Raw genomic sequence first — 12,745 nt, forward strand, 5'->3', positions numbered from 1 at the left:
TGTGGAAAATGGTCATAAGTCACTTTTTTCAGTGCCGCTGTAACTTCAAACGGCCACTAAGTGAACTGTTGTAAGTCAAAGACTACCTGTATTGGCTTCACTCTGGTTTTGTTGTTTTAAAGTTTGTTAGTCCTTGATTAAATAAATATTGAGTGACTTGACTAAATGGTGTATCATATTATCCCCCCCCCCTTCCACTGCTTGTTTGTCTGCCTGGTGTCATTCTGTTTATCTATCTAGATCAGGAGTAGGCAACCTTGGCTCTTTTATGACTCGTGGACTTCAACTCCCAGAATTCCTGAGCCAGCCATGCTGAGGGGAAAGGGAGAGGTTTCCAAGCGGAGCCGTGCTGGCTCAGGAATTCTGGGAGTTGAAGTCCACGAGTCACAAGAGAGGCAAGGTTGCCTACCCCTGATCTAGATATTACCTAAATATAGAGATGGGAAGGCCTGGGAAAAAAACAGAAAAATAGGGGAAAACCAGAGGTTTTTTTTTCATTTTTTTCCAAAGCCATTTTGAAAAAAAAAAAAAAAGGGAAAAAATGGTCCCCCCCCCCCAATTTTTCTGCTTCCCCCCCCAGGCCTTCCCATCTCTGTTAGGTAAGTAAATATTGACTTATAACTGAAGTTCATTCGCCACTACAATTATTTTCCTGTTTATGATGTATAGTTGTCTTAGATCAGGGGTTCTCAACCATGGCAACTTTAAGACTTGTGGACTTCAACTCCCAGAATTCCTCAGCCAGCAAAGCTGGCTGAGGAATTCTGGGAGTTGAAGTCCACAAGTCTTAAAGTTGCCAAGGTTGAGAACCCCTGTCTTAGATAATCACAGGACCATTCAGCATTGTGGTTTTAAAAAATTGTCAGACTATATTATGCCACGTGGAAAGAAAGGACGAACGTCATGGACAAGGGACGACCACAAATGTCGTCGGGATGCAGCAAGGAGGAGGAGAGAAGAAGAAACCGAAGAGGAAAGAGACGCACGTCTCCAGAAAGACAAAGCAAGGCACAGAAAGAGGAGAGAAGCCGAGAGGGAGAAGGAAAGGGAAGCTCAGCTTGAGAATATGTGGCAAAGAGGAATTAGTGCAAAAGTTGCTGAGTGCCACAATGCCCACCTTCAACAAGACCTCAACAGAGAAAGAACAACACGGCGAAATGCACGACTGACACGGCGCAATATTTCTACGAAGGTTAGTGCGATGGCCAAAGTAGGCTTTTAATGTAGTATCTGACTGCACTCCCTTTCTCTCAAGTGATGACTCAGTGGGACCCAGGGCTGTCTAGTTTATTTTGTCAAATATAGCAGCTTGGTAGACTTTTATTTAATACATTTGTTTGAAATATTCGATTCTGGCTGTGTGGGCAGAATTTTCCATCAGAGGGTGATATATAGGTAGATGTCATTAACCAACTGCCTCATGCGCTATCCAATAATTTTGTGACCAAGGCTTTTTGCAACATTCCTCAGTCACATTTGCCATTATTAGTAAGATTGTGACAACTATTTGATCACATGAAGGCTTAATACCACTTTATAACTCCTTGGTAAGGCCGCACTTGGAACACTGCATCCAGTTTTGGTCGCCACAATATAAAAAAGATGTTGAGACTCTAGAAAGAGTGCGGAGAAGAGCAACAAAGATGATCTGGGAACTGGAGGCTAAAACATATAAAGAAAGGCTGCTGGGATTGGGTATGTCTACTCTAGTTTAATGAAAAGAAGGACTAGGGAAGACACAATAGCATGTTCCAAATATCTTAAGGGTTGCCACAAAGAAGAGGGAGTCAAGCTATTTTCCAGAGCACCTGAGGGCAGGACAGGAAGCAACGGTTGGAAACTGATCAAGGAGAGAAGCAACCTAGAACTAAGGAGAAATTTCCTGACTGTTAGAACAATTAATCAGTGGAATAACTTGCCTTCAGAAGTTGTGAATGCTCCAAAACTGGAAGTTTTTAAGAAGAGATTGGGACAGTCATTTCAAAATGGTTTAGGGTTTCCTGCCTGAGCAGGTGGTTGGGCTAGAAGACCTCCAAGGTCCCTTCCAACTCTGTTATTTTGTTATTTATATGATTGGCCAGGGTCCCATCTCATCTAAATAATAAAAGACAAAAGAAAAGCCAACGTACAAACGAGTTGAAACTATAATCAATTTAAAAACAAAATATTATAATTTACAGTCAGGTCCTGTAATTTTCTGTTTAGCAAACATGCAGCTTCACTTAACGACTGAAGGAGAAGCAACATCCTATCTCTGTCCCAGTCATGTGATTTTTACATCTAGCGACCACAGTCCTTAGGAACTTACGTTTCCAGTCTCAACAATGATTGCTCATCAAGGACTACCTGAATATTTATATCTTTCTCAATATAAAATAATTTAACTTACATATTCCCTTGCAACTATCAACTAAAGAAGAATAGAGTGGAATCAAAAAGCCCTGAGCTAAATCACAAATCCTTTAAAAGGCCAGATTTCCCCAAGGACAAAAAGAACTCATTGCAGGTTTACAGAACTTTGTACGTAATGGCCCCAAAATTCCAGATCCCAACCCTGAGCAAGGGAGTCCTAAAGGATTGTAGGAAGAGAAAAAGGCCAAGGGACTTTGGAGGGAGAGGCCTGAAGTAGCAGCCCCTGTGCCTTCAACTTGATGGTTTCAGCATCTCCATCGATCCATCAATCCATCCATCCAGTCAGTCAGTCAGTCAGTCAGTCCAGCAGCAAATTATCTTTATTCCAAAGAGAGAATATGTTTGCAAATTGTAAAGTACAATTAGTCCTCGAGTTATGACTGTCGTAACTCCAGACAGTAATAAATTGGGGCACTCATGCAACCGACCTGATTTTATGACCTTTTTTGGGGTCAGTTTCATTAACTGAACCAATGTGCTGCTGCGGGCTCCTTTTGTGGAAAAAGCAAAAGTGCTGGTTTTCAGCAAACTGTCATAAAACATGTAAATATGGCCCATTTGCCAAGCGCCTGAAGTAAAATCGCGTAAACATGCAGTGGATGTCCATTGGAACTTCGGATCCATGTCATAAATACCCTTAAGGAGCTCTGTTGTAATTCTGGATGCTCACGAAGGAGCCAGTCGTAAGCTAAGGGCTATCTGAAATATATATTCGAGAGGCAGAAGATACGTTTTTATTCCTTTCACATTGTGTGGTCCTCATTAATATTTCCTTCCTTTCCTTTTCCCTCACGGACCTGCAGGAAGGGACAACTATGGAGGAAGAGAAGCTTGCGACACCCCAAGAAAAAGAGGGAACAGAGAGTGGGGGAAGAAACCCTCTCATTGTCCAGGTCTGGACTATCAGGGACTGTTTGACCAGCCCATCCCACATGAAGCTGGAGTTAGAGGAGGAAATCCACCAATACTGGCACTCTCAATGGCAAGAATTCCTGAAAAATCTGGCTGGGCTTCCTGCAGCAGCTCCTCCATTAGAGGAAGATGCCAAGGACCTCCATTTCTCCTTGGGGAGAGTCAAGGAGGAACCATCGGAAGAGAGCACCGAGGAGACCAGAGGGGAATCTGTGCTCCAAAGAGATCTAAACGCCAGTGGCGAAGCCTGGATGGGCAGAGAAAAGTTGGATTTCTGCATGAAAGTGAAGACGGAAGAGTCTCTGCAGATGGTTGATCTGGAGAGCCAGTGGCCCTTCCACCTCAGGCAATTCGATGCTGAGGAGCACCAGGAGGTATCCAACCCCTAAAGGCTGAAAAGGGGGGGGGAATTGTGTGTTTGTGTGGGGGCAGAGGATGAGGGTGTTGCAAAAAAGCAACGGAAATTACTAGCCTGTGAAAAGTGTTACAACTAGCTGTAACTAGCTATTAGCCGACCACACGGTTGCAAGAGTCATCATTTTGTGTTTCAATTTTGGTCCCCGTGAAAAGTACTTCAATTAGCACAGTTCAGGTAGTCCTCAACGTACGACCACAACTGAGCCCAAAATGTACGTTGCCAAGTGAGAAATTCGTTAGGTGAGTTTTGCCCCATTTTACGGCTTTCCTTGCCATGCTTGTTAAGTGAATCACTGCAAGCTGTTAAATTAGCAACATGATTGTGAAGTGAATCTGGCTTCCCCATTGGCTTTGCTTGTCAGAATGTCGCAAAAAGGGTTAGGACACTGCAACTGTCATAAATATGAACCACATGTCAAGTACTCAAATGTAAATCAGGTGACCAGGGGGATGCTGCAGCGGTGGTAAGTGTGACAAATGGTCATAATTCACTTTTTCCAGTGTTGTTGTAACTTTGAACGGTCACTAAATGTTGTAAATGTTGTCGGGGAATATCTGTAGTCACACAATATAAGATCCTGGGATTCTCTCAAGGAGATCATGAGGCATTCTATTCGTCTGTGGTGATCAGACAGCTGCCCAAAGGAGAATATTTAGAAAGGCAGAGAAGAATGTTAATATTTTCAGATATTCTGTTTAGTCTTGCCTGATGAAGGAAACAATGAATAAAGAAAGGCAACCTTGGCCTTTGTTATAAAATATAATGTATTTTGAATGAGGTAGAGACAATCAGGGCTGTTTGTCAATAGCTTCGATAAAGGCATTGCTGCAGGAGTTTTCATGGGGTGAAAGCTTCCCTATTCTTCTTCATTTGTTTATGCCCCACCTTTATTTATATTTATTTATAAATAACTCAGGGCAGTGAACACACACAATAATCCTTCCTCCTCCTATTTTCTCCAAAACAACAACCCAGTTGTAACTGTGAGAGGGATCTTTGAGTCTAGTGAGCCAGCCGTGTGCTGCAGCTGCCAAAAAAGCCAACACAGTGCTAAGCTGCATTAACAGAGGGACAAGGGGGGACATGATAATAGTGTTCCAGTATCTCAGGGGCTGCCACAAAGAAGAGGGAGTCAAGCTATTTTCCAAGGCGCCTGAAGGCAGGACAAGAAGCAACGGATGGAAACTAATCAAGGAGAGAAGCAACCTAGAACTAAGGAGAAACTTCCTGACAGTTAGAACAATTAACCAATGGAACAACCTGCCTCCAGAAGCCGTGAATGCTCCAACACTGGAAGTTTTTAAGAAGAGACTGGACAGCCATTTGTCTGAAATGGTATAGGGTTTCCTGCCTGAGCAGGGGGTTGGACTAGATGAGCTCCAAGGTCCCTTCCAATTTTGTAATTATTACTATTACTATTATTACTATTATTATTATTTTCGTGTTCCAATATCTCAGGGGTTGCCACAAAGAAGTCAAGCTATTCTCCAAAACACCTGAAGACAGGACAAGAAGCAACGGATGGAAACTAATCAAATAAGCAACCTAGAACTAAGGAGAAAGTTATTGACAGTTAGAGCAATTAATTGTGGAACAACCTGCCTCCAGAAGTTGTGAATGCTCCAACACTGGAAGTTTTTAAGAAGAGACTGGACAGCCATTCGTCTGAAATGGTACATAGAGTTTCCTGCCTGAGCAGGGGGTTGGACTAGAACAGGGGTAGGCAACCTTGGCTCTTTTATGACTCGTGGACTTCAACTCCCAGAATTCCTGAGCCAGCCATGCTGGCTCAGGAATTCTGGGAGTTGAAGTCCACGAGTCATAAAAGAGCCAAGGTTGCCTACCCCTGGACTAGAATGATGCAAGTTTATAATATAAACTAAAACTTTCAAAGGCCCACCTTGCTTGAGAAAGATAAAAAATGAAGTTTGGGTTTTAGGACCCGATGATTAGGTTTGTTACATGACTATAGAAACGTGGGATATTTTTGATGGCTACCGCTAGATACGTGTACCGAATACTTTTAAAAGTGTACGTTTACACATAGAGGAAGCCACGCCCCCTCGAGAAACAAAACTCCCAAGCTTAACCTGTGCAAAGCTCCGCCTCCCAGAGGCGCCCTGGCTTCTCCCCTTCCCGTCTGAGGGACGCGAGCTGCAGCTCCGCTTGGAAGGGAGGCCGGTGGCGGACGGGTCTGAGCGAGGACAAGCGCCGGGGGCCGGCAGAGGCGGCGGCTCTTCCCGAGGCAGAGGGTCGCTGCCCGGAAAGGCAGCGCGGGGTTCCTCGGGAAAGAAGGTAGATCCCCTTCCTGATCGGGGGAGGGAGCCGCTGGGGCAGCGCCGGGGACCCCTTTTTGCTTTCCCTCCCGCCTACACCAGCCTTGCAGGTGCAATTCGAGAGCTTCCTTTGTTTGTTTGTTTGATCGATTATCGATTGATTGACTGACTGCGATTGACTGACTGACTGACTGATTTAGGGGGGGGGAGCCTTTATTTAGCTCGGATCTGAGAGGTCGGACTCTTATCCCGCGTCCCTGATTACTTTGTTTGATCCGGTTAAGGCTTTTGAATGAAGCAGCTGGGCGATTGTCTTCCCCCCCACCTAGTTTTCGGAATTGCATTCCTTGAAACGTGGTAAGATCGATCCATCAGAATAGAGCTGAAGGGACCTTGGAGGTCTTCTAGTCCAACCCCCTGCTCAAGCAGGAGACCCTTAGAAGTGGGGAGAAAGGGGAGGAGAGTGGTGAAGGAAAGAGAAGAGGAGAGGAAGAAGAGGGAAGTAGGGAAGAGAAAAAAGGGAGAAAGAAGGTAAAGAAGAAGGCGTGTGGATACAGTGAAAGGGGAAATGGGCTAGCAACACCAAAAGTCATGTGTATGTATTTATTTAATTTTATTAAAAGTATCTTATATATGAATGTAAAAAGAATGTATGTTAACATCTGATAAATATCACGGTATATATATGGGGGAGAGTTTGGGAAATTTATTTATTTATTTATTTCTAAAATTTATATGCCGCCCAATCCCAAGGGACTCAGGGCGGCGTACAAAATTAAAACAATAATCTAACAATAAAACAATAAAATAAATACATTCATACAGCGTATCCGATCATATCCCCCCCCCCGGGACATCAGCCCCAGGCCTGCCGGAACAGGAGAGTTTTAATGGCTTTCTTAAAGGCTGGCAGGGTGGGACTAGTTTGAACTAATAATTTAAAAAAATATTAAAAAAAAAAAAAGCAGGAGACCCTCTACTATTCCATTCTTCTTAAAAACCTTGAGGGATGGAGCGCCCACAACTTCTGAAGGCAAAGCTGTCCCACTGGTTGATTGTCCTCACTGTTAGGAAGTTTCTCCTTAATTAAGATGCCAGAGTATTCTAGACGCATACAAACCCCGTTGCCAAATTAATTATAGCGATTATGCTATCGCTATCAAACATTTCAGTTTGTTAAGAGTTTTACCGCATTTCTTTGAAATATTTCACTCTAGGTATGTGACTGTTAGGCAGAATTTTCTGTGAGGGAATGATATAGGGGTAGACCTGGTTTACCAACTGCCTCCTGTGGCAACCGTTCTGAAAAACAAACCCTTTTTTATCATTTATGACCTTGGTAGCATCCCTCAGTCACATGATTTTATTGCCCTTCCTACAGGTAGTCCTCGACTTACAACCACAGTTGAGCCCAAAATTTATGTTGCTCAGCGAGACATTTGTTCAGTGAGTTTTGCCCTGTTTTACAATCTTTCTTGCCACAGTTAAGTGAATCATTGCAGTTGTTAAGTTAGTAACTCGTCGTTAAGCGAATCTGGCTTTCCCTCTGACTTGTCAGAAGGTGGCAAAAGGTGATCACATAACTCCAGAATACTGCAACCGTCATAAATATGAACCAGTTGCCAAGCATTTGATCAGGTGACCATGGGAATGCTGCAATGGTCACAAGTGTGAAAAACCATCGTAAGTCAATTTTTTTCAGCACTGTTGTAACTTTGAATGAACTGTTATGATGATGATGATGATGATGATGGTGTTGGAAGGGACCTTGGAGGTCATCTAGTCCAACCCCCTGCTCAGGCAGGAAACCCTATACCATTTTGGACAAATGGCTGTCCAGTCTCTTCTGAAAAACTTCCAATTTTGGAGCATTCACCGCTTCTGGAGGCAGGTTGTTCCACTGGTTAATTGTTCTGTCAGGAAGTTTCTCCTTAGTTCTTGGTTGCTTCTCTCCTTGATTAGTTTCCATTCGTTGCTTCTTGTCCTGCCTTCAGGCACCTTGGAAAATAGCTTGACTTCTTTGTGGCAGCCCCTGAGATATTGGAACAATGCTATCATGTCCCCCCTCGTCCTTCTCTTCGTTAAACTAGACATAACCAATTCCAGCAGCCGTTCCTTGTATGTTTTAGCCTCCAGTCCCTTAATCATCTTTGTTGCTCTTCTCTGTACTCTTTCTAGAGTCTCAGCATCTTTTTTACATCGTGGTGACCAAAACTAGAATCAGTATTCCAAGTGTGGCCTTACCAAGGCATTATAAAGTGGTATTGGTAAGGCCACACTTGGAATACTGCATCCAGCATAATGGAACACTACCTGTACATTTGAAATTTAGTTTGCCCTATCTCATCAAAGTAATTCTGGACAGCGCTAAAGAGGTAAAGACCAAAAACATGTAAAAACCCAAGATACAAGCATACAAAAACTGTCCATAATCAATTTAAAAACAAAAACAAATCACACTTAGCAGCAGAATCCTCAATGCAGCCCCTGTAAGATCTCCCCACCGTTTGTAGACTCCTGGACAGGGTGGAAGAACTGGGATTCAGCGTCTTCGTAATGGCTGAGAAAGTCAGGGCCAATTTGCGGGGGGGGGGGGGGGAGGAATAATGACTTGGGCAGGGAACATTCAAAGTTATGACAGTGGGAAAAAGCACTTTGTGGCAAATGCTTGCATTTATGACTGTCACGGCACCCCAGTCACATAATTGTCCCCAAACCATCAAAAAAAAAACAAACCCCAGCTTGTGGTAAATGCTTGCATTTATGACTCTCACAGCACTCTAACAGTCACATAATTGTCCCCAATCCAGCTTGCAACAGGTGGTCATTGGAGAAGCCGGCAGTAAAATGGTGACAATTATGTGATTTTCCTCTTAGCAACCAAGAGGAAGTGACGTCCTAACTGTGTCATGGTCACGTAGTTTTTCTGCCTATCACATACTGAGCCAATATTGTTGATTTCTTTTCATGTAAATGATACTGTGCTTCAATGGTTAGATGGCTGAGACGTTGCTGTTTGAATGCAGGTCTTTTAACGTTTGTATTTTAGTATGTCTTACTAACCTAGGTGAAATGTGAATGTAACATTGCTAGTCCTGGTATGACATGGCGTGTGCTAAGGAAATAAATAAATCTGCCTAGCCACCATGGAGCTTAACCGACTAAATTTACAGTCCCAATTGTGGCCGCTAAGCAACCTATATCTTTCTCTATATCTACATCTATTATTTCTTTCTCAATATAACATAATTTAACTTAGAGATTCACTTGCAGCTGTCAAACAAGAACAGGGTGGAGTGACCAGGCCCTAAACTAAAACACTAATAAAGAAGTTTTATAGCCCTACAATTTCCCTTGTAATTGTTGGAAAGGCCAAGGCACATTGTAATTGCACCACCAGCACCTGTGGCTTCAACTGAGCTGGGCCCCCCAATTTCTTACCCAATCTCTGTTTATTCGACCTTTGTGAGGGAGCTCCTACTGTAATATTACTAATTTATTCTACTTTTACAAGTAGTCCTCGACTTACATTAGTTTGTTTAGTGACCGTTTCAAGTTACAACGACCCTGAAAAAAAGTGACTTATGACCATTTTCCACACTTACAACTGTTGCAGGTCACGTGATCAGAATTCAGACACTTGGCACCCAGTTCATATTTTTTTTTGTAACAAGTTTTATTAATTTTTCAATTTTTACAACCAGGTAATTAGGAAACATCATGGAGATAGGGTAATCCATAGTCCAGTAACAGAGTCATTCATGTAAATCAAAGATTACATCATTAAAGGTTCCCTCTCTTGTTGTTGTTGTTAATTGCGAAGTCGTGTCCAACTCATCGTGACCCCATGGACAACGTTCCTCCAGGTCTCCCTGTCCTCTACCATCTTCTGGAGTCCATTTAAGTTCACACCTACTGCTTCAGTGACTCCATCCAGCCATCTCATTCTCTGTCGTCCCATTCTTCTATTGCCCTCAATCTTTCCCAGCATTAGGCCCTTCTCCAGTGAGTCCTTCCTTCTCATTAGGTGGCCAAAGTATCTGAGTTTCAACTTCAGGATCTGGCCTTCTAAAGAGCAGTCGGGGTTGATCTCTTCTAGGACTGACCGGTTTGAACGCCTTGCAGTCCAAGGGACTCGCAGGAGTCTTCTCCAGCACCATGGTTCAAAGGCCTCAATTCTTTGGCACTCAGCCTTTCTTATGGTCCAACTTTCACAGCCATACATTGCAACTGGGAAAACCATGGCTTGGACTGTACGCACCTTTGTTGGCAGGGTGATGTCTCTGCCTTTTAGTATGCTGTCTAGATTAGCCGTAGCTTTCCTCCCCAGGAGATTATTGTACCATATTCAATTTAATACATTTCTTAATAAAGCTCAATCAATCAATACATTTATGAACACAATTTTAGTTATAGATATCCAAGTCCTGATTTTGAGTTTTACTTAATTCCAATTACATGTTCAAATTTAGCCTTTAATAACCATAATGTTTAAACTTCGGGTAACCCTCATTTCATTACGAGGTAATTATCGCAACTAAAGTATACATATTATTCCAAAATTTAGATTCTTATCTTATTTCACTAATAAATTCTATTTCTCATCCTAATAGCTCCTCATTTACTAATAACATACCTTTCATTATCACAATTCATAGTTATGATGGTTGCAGTGAACTTGGGGGTCCTGTGATCCCGTTTGGCAACCACCTGACAAGCCAACTCCACGGGGAAGCAAGATTCCCTTAATAACCGTGTTACTAACTTAACAGCTGCAGTGATTCATTTAACAACTGTGGCAAGAAAGGTCGTAAAATGGGGCGAAACCAATTCAGCCGGTTCGCACCACTTCAGCAGAACCGGTAGCTAATTTTTTTGTTGCTCAAGCCCAGAACGGACTTCCAGAAGCGGCATCCACACAGAGAACCGGTGGTTCACATATTTGAATCCCACCACTGGGCAAAACTCACTTGCCAAATGTCTCGTTTAGCAACAGAAATTTTGGGCTCAGTCGTGGTCATTAAGCTGATGACTACCCTATATTTGGGAGTTCCAGGAAGCTGGAAGCCTCAGGCCCGCAGTCCGGTATATGGCTGCTACCAGTTGGAGGAAACGCCTGAGGGGATGTGTGGCAGAGCTGCCTTACAGTTTGGGGAGGGTGCGCAACAGTCCGGATCTGGCTGTGGAGTGCATGCAGGTGGGCAAAGATACGAGGGGCATCGCCAGTGTTTGGGGAGAATGCACGTCAGTGCAGTGACAGTTTCTGAAGATGCAAGGGAGGTGCAGCAAATGTTAGAGATAGTTCATGGGATATATGAATGGTAGATAATAAATATCTCTGAAAGGGTGACCAAGTGGTCATAGGTTGTCTAATAAACTCTCATTGAGTTTATATAATAATAGTAATAGTAGTAGTAGTAGTAGTAGTAATAATAATAATAATAATAATAATAATAATATAAAGTTGGAAGGGACCTTGGAGGTCATCTAGTCCAATCCCCTGCTCAGGCAGGAAACCCACACCATTTCGGACAAATGGCTGTCCAGTCTCTTCTTAAAAACTTCCAGTGTTGGAGTATTCACTGCTTTTGGAGGAAGGTTGTTCCACTGGTTAATTGTTCTAACTGTCAGGAAGTTTTTCCTTAGTTCTAGGTTGCTTCTCTCCTTGGTCAGTTCCCATCCGTTGCTTCTTGTCCCGCCTTCAGGCGCTTTGGAGAATAGCTTGACTCCCTCTTCTTTGTAGCAGCCCCTGAGATATTGGAACACTCCTATCATGTCCCCCCTCGTCCTTCTCTTCATTAAAGTAGACATACCCAATTCCAGCAGCTGTGCCTTATGTGCTTTAGCCTCCAGTCCCCTGATCATTTTTGTTGTTATTCTCTGTACTCTTTCTAGAGTCTCAACATCTTTTAACATCGTGGTGACCAAAACTGGATGCAGTACCCTCAAGTTAGCCCAAGCAGTGCATATACCACAACAATTTTTAAGTCAAGATACCTAACATTTGCTAACAGAAGGGATGCATTAAAAATTCTAGACTCATTAACCCTTTGAAATTTCCAGCATGTTCAGACCAGTTTTATTCGCAAATATGAGGCAACGGCAGTGCCCCCAATGGTCACCTCAGCATGATAACTGACGCTCCCTGCCAGCTTCCCAACCAAATTCAGCTGGATAACCTTCAGAAAGTCACTCCCTGTCCCACTGCTTGCTTGCCTGCCTGGTGTCATTCTGTTTATTTATTTACATAAATAAATATTGACTTTTTATCGAGGGACATTGGCGAGTACAATTATTTCTCCATTTAGATATGTAGTCTTAGTGGATGAGGGGACTGCCCAGCATTGGGATAAAAAAAAAATCGACCTAATTATGCCATGTGGAAAGAAAGGATGAATATTATGGACAAGAAATGACCACAAATGTTGTCGGGATGCAGCAAGGAGGAGGAGAGAACAAGAAACCGTGGAGGGAAAAGCCACACATCTTCAGAAACAAAGAGAAATTTACAGGATGTGGAGACAAACAGAGAAGGAGAAGAAAAGGGAAGATCAACTTGAGAATATGTGGCAAACATCAATTAGTGTTGGAGTTGATGAATATAACAGTGGCTTCCTTTGAGGATAAGACCTTAAGAGAGAGAGAGAAAAATGCATGAGTTACAAGGCGTAATTTTTTTGCTGAGGTGGGTACAATGGCACAAAGTACACCCTCACTGCCATCCCTG

This window comes from Crotalus tigris, unplaced genomic scaffold, assembly GCF_016545835.1.
Source record: "Crotalus tigris isolate CLP2741 ecotype Arizona unplaced genomic scaffold, ASM1654583v1 scf7180000017666.379230911805:20528666, whole genome shotgun sequence".
Classification (NCBI taxonomy): domain Eukaryota; kingdom Metazoa; phylum Chordata; class Lepidosauria; order Squamata; family Viperidae; genus Crotalus; species Crotalus tigris.